General features: G+C 33.1%; 1 protein-coding gene across 4 annotated transcripts in view; it reads left to right on the top strand.

Annotated features, from left to right (window-relative positions):
• The window catches only part of LOC106883585 (ankyrin repeat domain-containing protein 17), a 120,375-nt gene that overhangs the window by 40,583 nt on the left and 59,604 nt on the right, over nt 1-20,188 (top strand). The window contains exon 1 of one of the 4 annotated variants that reach the window (XM_089352883.1): nt 5,927-6,029. The exons of 2 other annotated variants lie outside the window; for them this stretch is intronic. The gene's annotated coding sequence lies outside the window, so the exon portion shown is untranslated. Of the gene's footprint in view, nt 1-5,926; nt 6,030-19,517; nt 19,755-20,188 lie in introns of those variants that run through there. One more of the 4 variants, XM_089352884.1, reaches the window with a different exon arrangement.

The raw sequence follows: 20,188 nt of genomic DNA, 5'->3' as shown, positions 1-20,188 counted from the left end.
GACAGTGGAAAATGTGCAACATGTCCAGACTGTGACATGTCATCATCATCATCATCGTTTTGCGTCCGCTTTCCATGCTAGCATGGGTTGGACGATTTGACTGAGGACTGGTGAACCAGGTGGTTACACCAGGCTCCAATCTGATTTGGCAGAGTTTCTACTGCTGGATGCCCTTCCTAATGCCAACCACTCCGAGAGTGTAGTGGGTGCTCCTATGTGCCACTGGCATGAAGGCCAGTCAGGAGGAATTGGCAACGACCATGCTCGAAATGGTGTATTTTACGTGCCACCTGCACAAGTGCCAGGAAGGTCTGACCGTGAAGAAGAATTTGTGTATCATGCCTTGTTGCTCAACCAATTGTGTGTGTGCTTTAGGACTGCATGAACTGAGATGACCTGAGGTTACAACTTGACAGTGATAAATAACAGATAAATCTCTCTTAAATTGCACCCTACTGTCTTAAAGGAAGGATTTGGACGTAGTGATGCATTAAATGCATGACTAGCTATATCTTTTTCATCTAGGTGTTCTTAGTTATGTATGAGCTGATTCCAGTGTAAAGTTCCCAAATCTTTCATTGTTTCTAGACATTCAGGTAACACCAGTTATGCTTGATGTAAATGTTAGTACTGAAATTTTAATTTTGGCCATTAGAGATAATGCTTACTTTAGTTTCTGACTAATGAATGCTGTATGTATGTTTACTTTAGTATTGGGCTGTGCATTGCTGCTCATGTTAATCACTTTTTTTGTGGGGAATTCTATAGTATATCATTATTATCATATAATACCAACTTTTCCATGCCTGCATGAGTCAAATGGCATCTAGTGAGGTACATATTCTATGGCTGGGTTCCCTTCCTGTTACTATCCCTCATCTATTTCCAAGTAAGGTAATATTTACCCATGGCCAGTCATATTTTTCATGGAAGACTAGAAATAAACATTACTTGTATGATGGTGATGTTTGTTTTCACATATCAAAACAAAGGTACTCACACAGACACACACACACACACATATAATTCTTTATTGCCCACAAGGAGCTAAACATAGAGGAGACAAACAAGGATAGACAAAGGGATTAAGTCGATTACATCGACCCCAGTGCATAACTGGTACTTATTTAATCGACCTCGAAAGGATGAAAGGCAAAGTTGACCTCGACAGAATTTGAACTCAGAACGTAGCGGCAGACGAAATATCGCTAAGCATTTCGCCTGGCGTGCTAGTGATTCTGCCAGCTCACCACCTTATATATGTATGGCTTGCTACCATACACACACATATATGAAGGGCTTCTTTCAGTTTCTATTTACCAAATCCATACAAAGCTTTACTCCACCTGAGGCTACAGTAGATGGCATTTCCCCAGGGTATTATGCAATGGAATTGAGCCCAAGACCATATGGTTGGAAAGCAAGCTTTCCAACCATACAACTATGCCAGGTGTGTTATTTCCTTATCTGATACTGTTTTGTGTTGTTACTATAGTTGCTCCTAGTTGTAACTACATGCTTAGCCCATGAGAAAGTGCTATGCTTGAAGGACCAAAGCAACACTTTGTAATGAAGTTTATGAATTTCATGTTTGTAACTGAATTTGTAAATCAATTCAATCATAGTTGACTTGGTCATGGATTTATATATTTATTGTTGTCTATAAGAAAGATTTTGTGTTTTCGTCATCTAGATTTGTTAGGCATACAGGACTTTTTTTCCTGTTTTACAAGATTTTTGATACGTTTTTCTTTTTCATTGTTAGTATGCATTTGATTCATTCAACACCATATATGGTTTCTGTATTTTCAACAGGTGCAGTATCTTATTTATTTAAATATATTTCTTGTATTGCTCTGTAGCTTGGTCTATTCGTTTGTTAGAATATGATTAGTGTTTGTTTTATTCAGTGTGCTTTGTTTGTGGAGGAGATTCTAAATGCTCTTCTCAGTAAGGATTTTACCATTGACATTAGGGTATTTAGTAAGCCACTATGATTTTCTTTTTTTTTTTAAACTGATTGATATTTGAATATCAGTGAACAATAGAGTTACTCTGTAAGGTCTGTGTGTTTCTATTTAAAAAAAAAATCTTATTTGATCCTACCCTTGACATTGTATACATCAAAATATCCACAAGTTCACACCATCTTCATTTTAACGTCCACTTTTCCATGCTAGCATGGGTCAGATGACATTTGTTGAAGCAAATTATCTATGGCCATTTGCCTTTCCTGTCACCAACCCATACCTGTTTCCAAATAAGGTAATATTTCCCCATGACCAGACATGTTTTCATGGAAGAGTGCAAATTAGGAACATTGCTTGCATAAGGGTGACACTTGCTTACAATTAACACATGATAACACACCACACATTTTATATATGTGTGTGTGTGTGTGTGCACACGATATGTCCTTGTTGAAGCTCTTTCCCACAGCATAGTCTCCTAATACCCATCCTCTCTCTACTTGTGCCCACTCACTACATTCACTTTCTCCAATCCCTGATCCACTTCACTATGCATGCCTCCCAGTAACTTCGGTGTATGGCCTCCTGCCTCCTCCTTGTCACATCTTTACCATCTTCTCTCTCTGCTCTCTTCACCTGAGGCAGTTATGTTTCTCCTCTAATGCAAGACACCTTTTCTGTTCTTCAATACTTCCCTTCCCTCCATCATCATCATCATCAGTTAAGTCTGTTTTCCATGCTGGCATGGGTTGGACTGTTTAAACAGGAGCTGACGAGCTGGAGGGCTGCACCAGGCTCCAGTCGTCATTCTTTTTTGGCATGGTTTCTATAGCTGGATGTCCTTCCTAATGCCAGCCACTTTATTGAGGGTACTGGTTGTTTTTATATGACAACAGCATGGGTGCTTTTTACCTGGCAATGTGGTATGAGTGCTTCTTATGTGACACTAACATGGGTGCTTTTTATGTTCTGCCAACACAGGTGTTTTTACATGGTGCCAATACAAGTGCCTTTTATGTGGTGCCAGCATGGGTGCTTTTTACATGGCACCAGTGCCTACAGTGTTGCCAAGTGGCTTGCAAGACAAGGACATCTCTGCTGAGAGAAGGAGAGAAACTGAGAGAAGTGGTTGTGTGCCAAGTGAAAGGTTGGAGTATGGTACAGGGTCAGGGAAACTTAACCAGAGTGTCACTAGAAGTGTAAAAAAATGATATTCAAATTACCGAACATCAATTTTGTTATTTAAATAGTTAATCTGATTCTTTGCTGTAATGATAATTCTTTTTTTTATCTCTATGTGAAATAGTTCAGAACAGTGTAGTGTGGAATCTGTTTGTTGGGTTCTCTTCTCTATTGTATGTTTATAGATGCTATTATCCAATGACAAGCTGGATTAGCAAATTTGTATCATTCATTCAGAGGAATCTGTCTATCTTACAGTGAACATCAGAATTGTCTACTAACCATAATCACTGTATTTTTACCATCAACTGCTTTTTTTTTTTCTTTTTCTCTTTGCCTTCACTGAAGCACTTTTATTAACTCACACACCTGTGTTGAATTATGAGCTCTACTCCGAAATTTATTGCTGTAGTATGATTGAAAAGAAAAAAGACAATACCAAAAAGTAATGTTCTTGTTTACTTCCAAAATTAAGCTACACCAAACATGCTCTAGTACTTTGAAGATGACTTTAGGAAGTGAACGTGCTGTAAGCTATAAACCACAACGTTGTAACCAAGTTGGGTAGATGTCAGCATGTAGGATCATCACAAGATTTTTCTCTTTTTACAGGTTTTGAATTATGACCTTGATCAAGGAATTTAACTCTATTTCTGTTACTCTCCTAACTAGGAATAAAGTTATAAAACAAACTTAATGATGGCATGCATCATGTTCTTAGAATTTATTGATGAATGAATCAAGTGAAGTTGAATGTCAATTACATTGAGAATATCTGTGAGGAAGGATCATTAGGAGGTTTATTTTCTCTGAAACTAGTCCTGTTTATCCAGTTTGTTTTATTAACTAGTGTTATTCCCTCCCTCTTCGTATGTATCTCTTGTTTTGGCTCTAAATACAAATCATTAATGTAAGGACATTATAATTGTGTTTTTTTTAATGCATTATGTAATAGAGAGTCTAAATGGTAGTGTCTATAAGAGGACACATAGAACAGGCTTCTTAGAGAGAAACTGTAGGAATGTCACCATTTGTTAGAAATGTTAAACATAATTTAATTATCACTCTTACTTCTATTTTAAGTCACATGACTGTATGATAACTAAAAAAATATATCTTCGATATTATATAACTCATAAATGGTGAAGTATTATGCTAACTTTTTACTGCTGCTCACCTTTGCTTCTACTTCTGCTAGAATAATATTTTTTTGTATAAACCTGAATAAGACTGTTTTGATGTGGGATACACATGCCTTGTGTCATGATGCAAGACAACACTCTGCCTTTCATACTTCAGATTCACCGTTAAAGACTGGGCTTTTCATTGTAGTTTATTCATGATAAGCAAAATGGAAACTACTTATGTCAACCAAGACTGAAATCAAGACCTGTATTACCTTTGTTCTCAGTATATTTCTGTACACATGGAACCTGAGGTTACGTGCTTCAGACCAAAAACATTAGCTTGGTACTTTCCATTACCTTTGTCTGAATGCAATTCTTAAGTTTCCGTAGGATGAACTGCATTCCAGATATGCTCATCATCAAGATTTAGGACATTGAAAACATATGTATATATCACCATCATTTAACATCCATTTTTCATGTTGGGATTGGTTGGATGGCTTGACAGGATCTGATGAGCTGCAGAGCTGTATTGGGATATATATATATATATATATATATATATATATATATATATATATATATATATATATATATATATATATAGCTGACATTGGAACCTGCTGCAGCCCTATGGTTTGGCAGATCCTGTGAGGATCTCTGTCTCTCTCTATATATAATGTGTGTGTGTGTTAGTATCTGATATTGAAACCCAATGCAACCCTGCAGCTCATCATATCCTGTCAAACAGTCTAACCCATGCCATTATGGAAAATAAATACCAAATTATACATTTCATGAGTATGTATATATCTGAGGGGCATTGAGTTGATTAAATGAAGTCCACAGGTCATCAATTCATATTTCACTGTAAGCATTTTGATTGTCAAAAGGACATTTTTTTGTTTTAGTTTAGTTTGAAAATAAATGCCAGGTCACTTGAGAAATTAATTTGAAATAGATTAATATCATATTCAAATGGATTTATTAATCAACTATTTATTGCAATAAAAACAGGTTTAGTACCATTTAATTTGTCTGAATCTTCCACAAGATAACTTGATGTGCATTCAATATATTTGCATTGTTATGAGATGTACTGAAACAGTTTTAATGTTGTCAGAAAGGTGTTTCATAATTAGTATTTTATTAAACAATTCATATGTATTTTTGTACCCAATGTTATATCTGACTTTTATCTCTAAATTCAGTGTCTGTTGCAAAGAATTTGATGAATTTGATCTGATTTAAGCAAGGCAGCGAAGAATTAAATGTACTATGTTTACAGGAACGAAAACTCACAAACATGTTAAATATGATGATGAACATATTGTGAACACATGGCATGGATTATTACATGTGGTTACAAAAAAATACAGGTAGATTAGAGAAAACTTGAAATTTAAGTAATTAAAACTGATCTAAAATAAATAGAAGAGAAAGAATCGGCTTGATGAATGGAAGACAGAAGGAATTTATGTATGTTAAATTCATCTTGACTTGGGACAGAAATTTAAAATTAGGAATGATGGAAATACCTCAAATTAGGGTAATTCTAAACTGGAATTTATAGTCAGTTCATTCATATATTGCCAATAATTACATATAAATCAAATTGTTGTAGATGTGTTCTATTTTTTAGGTTATGTGGAAATTTATGTTCAGATGACCTTTTTCTTCTGTGCTTTTTAGTCTTTTACCTTCTACTTAATTGTTACAATGGAGTCTTAAATTTGATGTTCTAAAAGAGGTAAGTTGAAGAATCAAGATTTTTATGAATATTTTCTTTTATTTTTTAAAATCTATTGTATTATAAATTTATTAATATAGTTACAAGAAAAATGTCACAAAAGTGCTTAATAGCAGCAGTTAAGAAAAACATAAATGTAGCTATCATTAAAAATTACGACAAGTAAATTTAGCAAAAAGACAAGTATAAGCTAAAAGATATCTAATACTTGCAAAGGAAAGATCTGTTGAATTTTATCAACTATTTTGTCTCAAAATTTCTTACTGAACCATAAAAAATTTAATTTTAATATTGTTTCCATGTCAACAGATGCTGCATTTGTTGTGACATGAAGTTAAACAGTAGAATGATGTATCTAGATTTTATTACATTAAGAAGTATAGAATATTTTAGAATTTCTAACACATTATGTATGCATTAGCTTCAGTTAATAGTGAGTAATTGGTAGCTTCATAATGTAAAAGTTATATTTTTTTCCTTACCAAATATTTACTTTCCGTAATGGTTCTGAAAACTCATTTAACCAAAATTTGTTCAAGGTTTTTTTTCTGTTTTTAGTTGAACATCTCTTGTTAATTAGTTTGTGACACTCGTGTTCAAGCAGACTTATGGCACAAATGTAAACAACTGAATGTTGAGAGGTGACCAGAGGTGTTAATTCATTACAGTAGTTTTTTTTTCTTTCTGTGCATTACATTTTGGAGCACATTTATTTTCAAAGTGTCTTGCATTTAATTCATTGTTTCACTTACTTTTGTATGCCTAAGACAGTGAGATCAGGTGAGATGTGTAACTGTTATCCTTCAGAAAGTATTACCTGTTGTTGGGTAACTTTTAGCCTTAGCAAACTCATTGAATAGTAAATCTGCAATAGACGAGTAATAGGTAACGGCTTCATTATTGTTGTACCTGTTCTCTTTTTTTCTGTAATTGATTATTTCTTGCATGGCAGTTTTTCACTTGTTCTGACCGTTTGTTATCTCCTTTGTGAGGTTAGCTTTCACTATTTCTTCCTATGTCTTTCTCAGTCTTCCTTTTCCCCCAGATTCCTTCCATTTGGATTGCTTTCTATCATGTTTATGTACAGACATAAACATATGTCTGTACAAGTGCAACTAGTGTTGACTCTTTAATGATTTGTGCTTATGGAAGATAGAAAGTAAAAGTTAGCTGTATAGGCGTTTAAGTTTGGCAGCTATATAGTCCAGGCCGTCATTTTATTAATGAGTCAATGTACCAATGTGTTGGTCAAACCACTTTGTGACATGTATTGAGCATGCTTTTCAATTGAAATGAGTTTCTGGTTGAATCTGGTTGTTAAAGTCCTTTGTATTTGTAGTAAATATAAACTAGAAAATGTTGTTGGTACATTCAATTGACTTGCTCTGATCAAACATGTCCATTGTGCAGATGTAGTTTATTGAAGGAGAATTGGGATAGTCAAATTATAATGTCCTAACAATACTTTTATTCATATTTCGCTATCAACTTTTGTAGGATTAGAGATTAGTTATCAGTTATTCTAATTACCAATACCAAACCACTATAGTGCTTGCATAAGCCTGTCTAACTGATTATTTACTGGATATAATATGCTGTCTTAGAACTATGCTTTTTAGAACATGTATCACTAATATTTACTTGATTGCTTTAATTTCAAAGAATTTGAAAAAGTAGTTTGTTATAATGTTGCTTTTGCTGACTGATAAATTGAATGCTGTATAATTTTTTTTTTCTGTGTTTTCATATTGAAAAGTTTACTTGGTAGCATATTTGATTGTGATTAAAAAAAACTTGTCATATGAAAGGAATCATCTATGAATTTTTTGTAGCTCTATGCACCATGGATTTGCTTGATCAGGGCTGACCTGGGCTAAACAACATCTCTAAATACATACATGTAGTCTGATTTAATGAAAGAAGCATTACACAATTTCACTTGCTAAAATTAGCAGTTGATTCAAACTGAATCTTAGCTAACCTCAGGAAATCCCAGGATATAATGGACAATGTAGTTCCCAGTACATTATGCTTTAAAAACAATGACAGAATGACCTTGGCTGGGAATTTAGTACAATTGAGTAGGTTAACACTAAAAAAAAAAAATCAAATAAGGAAAAATACTCTAAATAAAAAACTTGGACATACACGAGGCATTGTTTATTGAAACAGTGTCAGCTCTTGCCTTTATGGTTACAGGTATAATCATCCCAAACACTTAGCTATGCTACAAAACCCCAGAACACTACAACAGTATCCTTTAAACACTATCCTTCTCTCTCTGTCAAGACAAACATAGCGTACTGTGCACATACACACACAGCTTCAAATCTGTAACCTCACTCGCTTTAATCACTGTGTTAGGATATCCACCAACAACAATTGTTTCTGATATAGACAAATGACGTCGAATCTGGGGAAGGAGTTAGTTGATTAAATCAACTCCAGTACTTGACTGGTACTTTATTTTATTATCAAAAAAATTTTATTGACTGGAGAGATGAAAGATAAAGTTAATCTTTGCAGGATTTAAATTCAGAAGACGGCCAGCTGGCAGAATCGTTAGCACGCTGGGTGAAATGCTTAGCGGTATTTCGTCTATCTTTACGTTCTGAGTTCAGATTCCGCTGAGGTCGACTTTGCCTTTCATCCTTTCGGGGTTGATAAGGTAAGTACCAGTTGCGCACTGGAGTTGATCTAATTGACTGGCCTCCTCTCCCCAAATTTCAGGCCTTGTGCTTATAGTAGAAAGGATTTAAACTCAAAACGTAAAGGACCAGAAGAAATACTGCAAGGCATTTTGTCTGATGCTCGAACAATTCTCCAAGTCCACCAGAGGACATCGACTGTCATGATCTGTGCCTATTTTGTCTATTTCTGTTATAGCTACTTCAAAATTTACTGTTAGCAAAAAACTGTGCAGATAGTGGAGGTGAGCAGAAACATGCTCAAATTGCATTTAGTACTTAGCACAATTCGGTCATGATACGTAAGCAACTACACCCACAGTTTGTTAGGATTTAATTGAAAATGAAATCGCGTTCAAAATTTAATTTAACCGATTACAAAAATGAAATTATGGAACAGTTGCTAATATGTTTAACAAGTTTCTTTTTAGCTGTATTGTGTATTATTGGTTGTCGGTCTTTAATATTTAGAACAAAGTATATTCTTTAATGTAATTATATAATGTAATATAAACTAAAGTGTGTTGCATATGAAGATATGAATAATTATGATAGTGATGATGATGTAGAGAAGTCTCTGTTGCCAAATATTTCATTGTATAATATTTTAATTGGCTCCAGTATATGCTTAAAAAAATCATTTTGTGAAAACCTGCCTACCGATCAGTCACATTTGCTAGTAATATGACAAATGTTAATTGCAAGTTAGTTTAATTTACAGTGGCAAATGACATTTTAAACTTCAAAAGAGAGAAAGAGAACATGTATACCAGATATGGCACCTTTTACTTTGTTTTCTTATGAGATCAAGTACTAGATATGGAAGTGGCAGATTTAATTATGTTAAACATTGTTGTAATATTTTTGTAAGAATTGATAAATTAACTTTCTGTACAGAATTCTGGACTAGAAATATGAAGTATATGAGAGTAATTTCTTCTTCAATGTTAGAAACCAGTGTCTTTCATTGGAACTGATGAGAAATAAATTAATAAAATAAATAAATAAAGGACGAAAGATAATTGAAAATATGCTAATGTGAACAATTATTAATTATGTTAAAGAGAGTGCGACCAAGTAAGTGTTGGAGGTTATAACCACGGAGGTGACTTGATTTTGATTCTGGTTCGAATTACTTCATTTTGCGTCACCTTGGCTGTTTTGGTGCATTTCAAATAACTATTTTTATTGTGGAAAAACAAGTCAATCTCTTAATTGCTTCTAATTTTAACTAGCGGACATATGTATAAGAATGATAGATTTCATTGATTAATATTTGAATTTGATTGACTCTACTTTATAAACGTTTTCAAAATATCTATTCACGAATAGTTGCAAGTAAGTATATTAATTTTTAATTTTGTTTACCGTGATACCAAAAGCAAATTAAAAAATAAAAATAAAATAAAAACTTTACAATAAAAATCCAAACGAAACCGTGAAGGGGAGATAATTCAAAATTATGGGCCTTCATTTAATGTAATTTTCTTTTCTCCATTTCAACTTCCTCACGACGAACTAATTTATTCAGCCTTTTGTGCATCATATGTTCCGGTGCAGACCATCAGTAGTTTTTTTCGGATTCTCTTGTTTCACTTTCAGTTTTGTTATATTTGCTTTGATACAATATATGAGAGTGTATTGGAGCAATGACGGTTGAGTCGAGAGAGTCATATTGGCTGCTTTAAATACACATGATCATCATGATTTTTTTTCAGTATTGTTTTAATTCTCAAGTTAAGCCTTTATATATATATATATATAATTTTCAGTGGCATAATAATAGCTTTTAAATGGTTCGTATGATTACTATGAAATTATATTTTCTTCAAAATAATAAGTGAAAAATTGAATTGCAGTTTTTTTTTTAAATATACGATCAAATTTAAAATATAGTCGATAATTTGCAATGTATCTTTAGTAATTTTTGTTGTTTTATATTTGTGAGATAGTGTGCATGTGTTTCGTATATTAAAAAAAAAATTATGGTATTTTTTAACATATTAATGCGCATCAAAAAAAGAATGCAGCCTTACATCTTTCATTCCGAACTTTGAAATTAAAACAAGAGAAACCAGTATTATACGAATATTTGTAAGGGGAGGTGAATAGTCAACTTATCTCCCCTTGTCATTCATATTGGATAAGGTTTGAACTTAGAGCATTGAAAGAAGAAAGCGCATACTGTAGTAATATTTAGAGTTTGGTACTCTGATTTGACGGCAAACTAAATAAATACATGTGTTCATGGAACAAGCGTTTGCCATCACAACGTGAAAGATATATCTCAGTAAACTGAGATTTAACCCATAAAACGCTGGGATTTGCACTTACATAGCTTGGACTGCTGAGCACATTTTATGAAAATGAGACTACCATGCACACAAAAAACAAAAAACAAAAAAATAGTTAAAATATCTTCTTAGAATATAATGGTGGCAAGTTTTACATCATCTGAAAAGTCATTAGTTGAACTGTTAGTCTTCTTGCATTCGGGGTGGGGTGGGTATCGGAGCGTTTGTGTGACATTAGACCCCAACAAACGCCCATATATTAAATGGCCTGTTGATCTGTGCCTGACGGCCACAATCGTGGTCCGTCGCGCTTTATGTGTTAATTATCGCCTAAAACTTTGCCTACAATGCTACATTCATGTTAGTGTGCATGAGATTCTGTTTAAGATTTAAGCAGTTAAGTTGAATAAGTTTGAGTCAGGTTTTATTGAACTTATTACATCTATTATATTATTCTAAGACATTTAAATAAATAAAAAAAAAACCCCAATTCTATGAAGTATATTTTAGATTTAATTGAAATAGTGTTGTAAAACTTCTGTTAAGTATTTTCAATATCTATGCTATTTACTCCTTGCATTTTATAGATGTGTATTGTTGCTATACAGTTAAAATGTTTACAAAAACAGGGCTTGAAACGTGTGTAAACTTTATAAATGCTACATGCATATTACACCAAATGTACAGATGTCAGGCCCTGTTAAATTTTAAAGATCACATTAAATGTTTAAGATTATATTTACGTTATAGTTTTGCAAATTTCGAGAGAAGTTGATTAGACTGTGGACCCATTTAATAGCCACCTTGATCTTCAGACCTTCTTCAATTAAATAGAAGAGAGTTGATTTAAAGGAGCGCATCACATTAGAGTTTATAAATCCTGGAGAAAGTTCAAAGGACAAGCATCAATTAAGTCAAGATATGTTTGGAAGTAAATGGCTGCCAATTCAGACATTAATATAATCTAAAATATATACAAAATTCTATGGGGCTAACTTTTGGTAGCGTGTGTGTGTGTGTGTCTGTTTTCCTACAGTTTCTTTACAGTAAAAAGATCATTGGAGCAGTGAATCCATACTTCAATGTTGTTAAACACCTATTATTTACAAGCACCGTGTATCCAACTTTTCACATACTGAAAGCAATGGACTGTAATGGTATTGGGGAACATCTTCTATTGTGAATAAAGGGATTTTCTCCTAATATGAAATTTAGGCTATACAATATTTTTGAGGCATGATGTTCTTGTCACTGAAGTCACAAAGTTTTTACTAAATGAAAATCAATAAGATGATTATAAATGGTTGATGTATATTAACTGATAAAGTGTTGTAGGCTGCTGGTTGATTGTAGTTGATGGAGAATAAAGCAGGTTATGAAAAATATTGTCTGGACAGATATTATGCTATAGAACCACCTAGTTTTGAGAAGAGGGAGAAAAAAATGTGGGGTACCTAAAATTCATGAAAAACCAAACCATCCTGACTTTAAAAATCCTTTCCACATAGTTTAAATTCTGATGGTTATAGCTTTCAGAAATAATTCAGTGTATGCTTAATGAATCTCTGCATGTATAATTTGTGATGTAGGTGACATTGTATAACAGACATTTATGTCTACAAGAAATTTAAACCTATTTTGATGTCCAACAAAACTTTTTAATTCATGCTCAAGTTTCAAATTGATTTTACAAATTTTCCTTTTTATTATGTTAATTTCGAGTTATTTGTAACATTGAATATGATTTCTCACAGTCATATTCAATGTTGAATAAATTTGTGGTTTATTATTTAATTTCATTTATATTTATTACTTTTTCTTTAAGTTGACCTCCTGTAAAATCATAAACTGACAAAATATTTTGTTAGTTTAGGTTTACTGTGTCACAATAGCACTAATATTAGTCCTTATAAAGCAATGTTTTTGATTTATGATTTGTAGAAGGATATAAAGTTGTATCCTGAATCTTTATCTGGAACCATGTCATGATTTTAGCTCAACATTGTGGCTAATGAAACACTTGTTAGTTTACATTCTTGATGCTTAAAACTTTGAACTGTATCATCTATAATAAATACAATTCAACAAGGCTCTTAAAGGTTAAGAATCATTGCCAGATTGAACATGTATTGCAATTAATATGATACCAATTCATTACTCAACCTATGACAATGTAGCTGCTTGTTATTTGATTTTGTATAACTTTAGTGATTTGATACACCAAAATGTATTATGAATTATCAGAAATACAACAGTATTTATAAATGTGTTTTGTATTGCTGATAGTTTTATAATTCTCTCTCATAAAATTTAGGTTTGGGGATTTTATTTTTATATCAAATATTGTACATGAGAACATTTTACTTTGTGGAATATTTTCATATCTGTGTAAATGTTGTTTTCACCAAACCTAGGATCCAATATTTTTTTTAGCACACATATTTGAATAATGAGGTTAAGTTTAATATTGCATTAGTTAATTACACAAGCATACAACCTAACACATTTCTCAATGAACCAAACTATGGAGATATCTCATCAGTGAAGAATGAATGTCAAAGAAAAAGGTTCCAAGGACTGAAGCTTGTTTCATTTGCATGTCTTAATTTTTTTTTTTATTATTGGGTTAGAAACCTCATAGATCCCAACTCTTCTTCCTTTCCTAAATAAAATGTCAATCAACTGTGTTAATAGACTTGACCTTTCCACCAAATATAATTCTCTAATTTTTCAGCAGACCATCATAATAAAATGGAATGAAGTATAAGCTCTCTTCAACTGCTCCCTAACCCTCTTCAAATTTCTATTTTTAGGATATTTTTCAAGCTTAAGATCGTTTTCATCAGAATAAAATGTCAGTGATTTAGAAAGCACAATGGATAGAAATATTTATGTGAAAATGGAAATATGTACTTTTAAAAAATTTTCAGCCTATATGTTATGAACTTCTGATAGTGAAGTTGAAATCAGAATATGTTACATGTTGGTGTTTAAATTCTTCCTGAGATTTTGCTATGAATACCACTGTTTTGCATGTTTCTTCTATTTAAGTATCAAAGATCTTAATCTAATATGAAAGATCATTGTTACCAAGTTCAAGAAGGATATTATACAGACAAAAATGGCCAGTTGTCAGAATAAATGTCTTACAGTGTTTTGGTATGTCTCTTTTACAGTCAGTGTACTGAGAGTAATTCATTTGACTATATATCTCCACAAGCAAGACCTCTGTTCCTCTATCATACTTTAGTCTCTTATCACCTTGTATAAAGCCACCTCCCTCAATACTACTACCCTACCAGTTGAAGGGGTCTTGTCTTGCAAGTTAGTTGGTAACCTCACTAGTGCTGGTGCCATGTAAAAGGCATCCAGTACAATTTAAGTGGCTGGCATTAGGAAAGGCATTCAACTAGAAAAAAACCATGTCAAAGCAGACTTTAGAGTTTGGTGCAGTCCTCTGGATTGCCACTCCCTTTTAAATCATTCAGCTTGGAAAACAGATGTTAAATGATGTTGATGATTATATTTCTCACAAGCTTTGGATGTTTTGTTAATGTCAGAAATCTTTAGTAATAGGCAAATGACAGAAACCCCTGAACTGAATTCTTATGAAGCCAAAACCTGATGTGAATTTCTGACTGAAGTTATTTCCATTGACTATTCAGGAAATGTCTGTGTTTGTTAACATTTGCACTTTTGAAAATCGCTGGGCTATGGGCACTGATGTTACTGTCATTTCCTTTGTCAATGGTTACTGGCCTTGTATCTTCAAAGATGTATGGAGTAAGATAAGCAACAGGAAGAGCATCTAGCTGTGAAACAATGTCTGAATAAGATATTCATCTAACCCATACTCGCATAGAGAAACAAACAAAACTGACCAACTTTAATGTTCTCTCTCTTAGATAAAGATGATGCTTTGGCTTTAAAAAATAGGATTTGGCTATAGAAGAAAGATCATGCTTTGTCTCCAATATATTGCTAGTGTTTAATTTATTCATCTCAAGGGGATGAAAAGAAAACCGAACCTTTGAGATGTGAAATTAAAAGCACCGCTTGAAATATAATACTATAAAGCATTTTGCACACCCCATCTTGCTTCTTAACTGTTTTTCTGCATCATTTTAATGCCTCAGGTGTACAGAAGAGGAAGTATGATTGAGAAAATCTGAGTACAATGTGTTTTCTTTATTCCTTTTTAACTACTGGTTATAATTGGTTTTTCCAAACTCTACCCTTTTCTTTCTTTTTTTTTTTTTTGAAATAACATCTCAAGGAAAAGAAACATGCTAAAATGTTTTATATATTTACTTTTTTTAATCACCTCTGTTATAAAACTGTTTACAAATAAAGACGTAATGAAGTGTGAGTAGTAATTTACTGTGTGGGACAAAACTGAAAACTTAAATTGACTATAAAAGATGGTTAGTTCATTTTCTCTCGGGTATTAACTCAAGGTCAGTTGTCATTGGGCGGACCTGTAACTGAAGACATTCTATCCATGACCGTCTCATCTTTGTATATCCTTTTCAAACATAGAAGGATGGACTTAATTTTGTTGCTAGTAAATTGAGTGAACATATACAGTATCCATTTTGATAGACTTTTTCCTCTCATGATTGCTTTGTAAACCTATTTATGTAAAGCCAGGAAGTCAATAGGGCTGTTTGATTATTGAGAGTAAACAAGCAGAAAAAATGGATATTCTAAAATAGCGTTTTAGTTATTTTAATTTTTTAGTACGAACAGGGCAGTATCCATGACTTTGGAAAGTTCCTCCAGGCTGGTTAGATCAATTTATTTTATGTTCAGTGTGTACTTGAGTTGGTCGTTGTAGTTTAACCCCACATCTACATGATTGAACATGCTTATGATGAAAGGTGTTCTAGCTATGTCCATCCTGTCTTTCTCAGATAATGCAGCTAAGATTACATAATCCGCTGTGATCTTCCGTTTTTGGATGATACAGCAGGATTTGATGGAGATTTAACAACTAGTTCGAGCAGGTAAAATTACTATGTAGAAGCTCTGTTTGGGAAAAAAAAAATCATGGGTGGAGAGGGAATTCCACAGAACTGGTGGGTTTGTTTTGTGTAACAGTTTACAAAGGAGGAGAAGCATTAGATGGGTCTGGATAGAGGTGGTAAGCAGCTTGTTTTTTTTCAGACAAGCAGAAACCACTATAGTAGCAGTAGAAAGAGTATAGAGAGAGATGTGTCTTAAAATTTGGTGGTAGATTTCTATTCTTAATTATGTTTCTCAAAGGTAAGTATTTCCAGCTTCTATTAACTCAGACATTGTGAGACAATGTTGTTTTCTTGATATTTTTTTCCATATATTTTGAGAAATGCAATTTTTTTTTCTCATTTATATTAAATACATCTTTCCATCAGCTTTTAAAGTTTTCTGTTATATTATTTTCACTTTTCAATAACTTCCACCTCTGAGACCAGATGATGTCATATTTTAGCAACTTTCATTTGCTCATGTTTATCCAGCCACTTTTCTTTGGGTCATATTTGTTTTACTTCATACTATGTTACTGTTATCCATTGGATAATATTGTCCTCTTTTAGTAATTTTTACTGTTGTATGGTACCTACTTTATGCATTGCTATTTCTTGAGACATATTTTCTGTTCTACATTGTCATCCTTCAGACTATGTTGCTGTCCTGAAATGCTGTGCCCTCCACCTTACTTCAAGCATTATTTAAGTATCTTCCTTCAGATATTGGGGCTGTTCTTCATTGACATTCTTCTGGCATACATGTTTTCCAATATTCTATCTTCTACCAGCCATTGCTGTCTATGTTATACTTGAAAAAAAATTAGCAAAATTCTGTATTCTTGTTTGAAGTCAGTTCAGCTTAAAATACCAGATAGTCTTTTCTAATCTCAGAAATGTATGATGGCCATAACAAAACCTCTTTTTATCATTTTCAAGCATACATTTATCTTCAACTTGAGCTTTACATCTCCTGCAATGGGAAAATGTCCAAAAAACGAAAAGAGAATGTCATTTTTAACTCTTTTAGTGCAGTGTAGTTTTTTGTGGGTATGTGGAATAACTTTTTATGTAATTTAATGAATGTAAGATGTGTCATCATTTAATCCCCGAGGAGCTAAAACTGTTTGATATTTTGCATGAAACTTTGTCACATATAAAAACAGCAAACTGTTGAGCAGTCTGCACATAAGGGAATAACAATATTGAGTCATTCTGGAGTGGGTTATGCACTGAAAGAGTTAAGGTATCTATTCCATATTTTCTTGAAATATTTGCATTTTCCACTTGAACAGATGCTAATTTTGTATAAAAAAAATTTAGTGACTGGAATGATTTGGAACCATAGTATATGAACATGGAAAAGTATTTCCAAATTTTGTCTGTTGATCTAATCTTGTAAATTATTCTCTCATCTCACCCATCACATTTTACATCCACTTCTGTTATGCTTGGATGACTATAATGGTATATGCAGTTGTGATCATTTACAAACTGTTGCAACAATTTTTATATTTTTGTTTCTGCTAGCAGCTATCCAGACAAAAGCTAATATAGTTATGTTCCTTCCTCAAAAGTACAATATTGGATGCCATTTTTGATCAGTGTACTTGTGGCTAGTAGTTTAGCACATTCATCACATCCCTTTGTACCTCCGTAAGCCATTGTGTTGTGTAACCCATTTGGTTTTGGGACAAATATCAATGAATTTCGATTTCACATAATATATCAAGAGCAAGTTAGCTCAGCAGAGTGTAATCCTCTGTAGCCTAGAACCACTGGAGATGTTGAATAGTGCTGCAAGCCAATGGCACACTCATACAATTCAAAGTGCTCCCTCTGTTTAACTCTTAAGCATTTAAACTGGCCATTTCTGGCTCAAATGTTCTGTTTTATGTTCAAACTAGCAAGATCTGATCTCTCACACCTACCCTGCAATATCATATCATTGAAATCTTGAAGCTTTCAGATAATGTATGATAAATTCAAAACATTGTGACAATAATTTGCATGCCAAAGCAGTGAGTTTTGTTTTTAAGCTAAATAGACTGAGCCGTATACTGAGTCTACAAATAGTGCAATACTGAAAACATGATAAAGCTGCTTATTTCTTAGCAAGTTGTCTAATACATTGTTGATTTAGCCATTCACGTACAAAAATTGTCTTGCATACGCTTCTTTCAGTTTCTGTCTCCTAAATACCCTCACAAGTCTTTAATTGGCTCAGGGTTATAGCAGAAGACATTTGCCAAAGGTGCTGCATAGTGGGATTGAACCTAAAGCTACGTGGTTGAGAAGCAAACTTCTTAACCACTCAGCCATGCCTTAGACCTATTTTACTTTCATTAATATTTATAATAATTTTATTGAATGAATGGATAGTGGAAATTTAGTCTTTGATTATGTGTGATCTCTTATTAAAATCTAGGATGCAGGATCAGAAATCTAGTGAAACTGCAATTTTATGTATGTTTCTATATACACACAGGAAGACTGACAATGATTAAATACATGTTAAACAAAGATATAGTATCAAGCTTCAGATTTTATTATTTCACATCTGTATTTATGCACCCACCTTTTTGTTCTGAGTTCTGACTCCACTTTAGTCAATTTTGTAATGCAAACTCATTACTAAGTATCAGATCAGTTGACTAAATGCCCTCCCAAAAAGTATGCCATTCTGTTTGAGGTTGAAGTTATTGCAACTTAATGTAAGGTCTTGGCTGATTTCATTTCACTGGAAAAGAATGAACATTTTTTATCTTTTAGCTGTGACCTTTTTGTAGGACCTCCAAGTCTGATGAGTGAGAAAAAGGAAGGTGTCCCATAACAAGTGACTTAATCCAAATGCTTACAATGAAGAGGATGGTGCCAACTGATAGTGTTAAATTGGATGATGGGTAGACCACAGCAGAATTTGAACCAGAACAAATACAAGACATTCAGTCCCAAATATGTGTTTTTTTTTAATTACCCTAAATTGACTTCTGTGGGATTTGAACTCACTATTTAATGCTCAAACAATTTTACAAATTCGTCACTTGGGAATTGATAGATTTGTAGATGCTACTTTTAGAGCCAGGTTTCTATGGGGCCATCTTAGAGAGCTCGTTAAAAGAAACCATTTATATGGTGTTATATGTAGAAGTATCTTGAATTATTTTTGCTCCTTTTGATTAGTTTGTTTACAGTTTATTCTTGTTTTTATTAGATATAGTTACTTTTTTTTTGTGTGTGTGTTCAGGTTGAAACGAATGTAAATTGATCCTGCTTGAATTTTTATTTATAAAATAAATGTTGCTTAAGTACACTGGAAGTTTTGAGACTAAAAATTCTTTTATCATTTTAATTGTTAAGTAAATAACTTGAGAAATTGCAGGTTTTTACAAACCTGCATCGAGCTTTCGATGCTAGGCGTTACCTTCGTTATTTTTATTAATAAAATTTTTGCGTTAGCGTGACGTGTGAATACTTTTTTAGAATTCAGGAATTTTGTTCCCAGTTCATGGAATTTCCTTCTGGTGGCCAGACTGCTATCTCGCTACGATATTTTCGTCATAGGTTTACATCCTTTAAACACAAGTGACGCACTGAAATTTATATATATATATATATATACACTCTCGCACACCAATGGTCATGTTTTTCTTTTGTTAATGGAACAGTTGGTTTTGTACGGACATAACTGCAAATAAACTATTGTACTGAGAAGAAACGTACCGAAACTCTTACTACGTATGTAAATGTTATTCTTTTAACATCTCACTGTTAATAGCTGAGCTTGCTAAAGGGGTTTTATACCGACCGATATGTGATCGTTAAATAAGACTGAGTCATAATCCTTGGTTATTGAAGAAATCTCGAATATATTTAGTGGATATTTAGTTGATTTACTTTATCTTTATATGGTCAAAATATTGCCATTAATGCAGATGTTCTGATGCATTATTTGGGAATTAAACATATTCACCCTCTCAAAAAGAAAAAAAGATGGCCATAATCCATAATATTCGCGTATACACACAAAATAAGGACACGATTAGGTGATGCCTCTTGTACGATGTTGTGAAGTAGCTGACATGGCACTAAGTCCCGTCTAGCATCGTCACCATCAAAATATGTTTTATAATTGATGTGTTGGAACAGAAAAATAAAACAAAAATATAATA

Source organism: Octopus bimaculoides, chromosome 5 (genome assembly GCF_046866305.1).
Source record: "Octopus bimaculoides isolate indiv1 chromosome 5, ASM4686630v1, whole genome shotgun sequence".
NCBI classification, from domain to species: Eukaryota; Metazoa; Mollusca; class Cephalopoda; order Octopoda; family Octopodidae; genus Octopus; species Octopus bimaculoides.
This window is presented reverse-complemented; position numbering and strand designations above follow the sequence as displayed.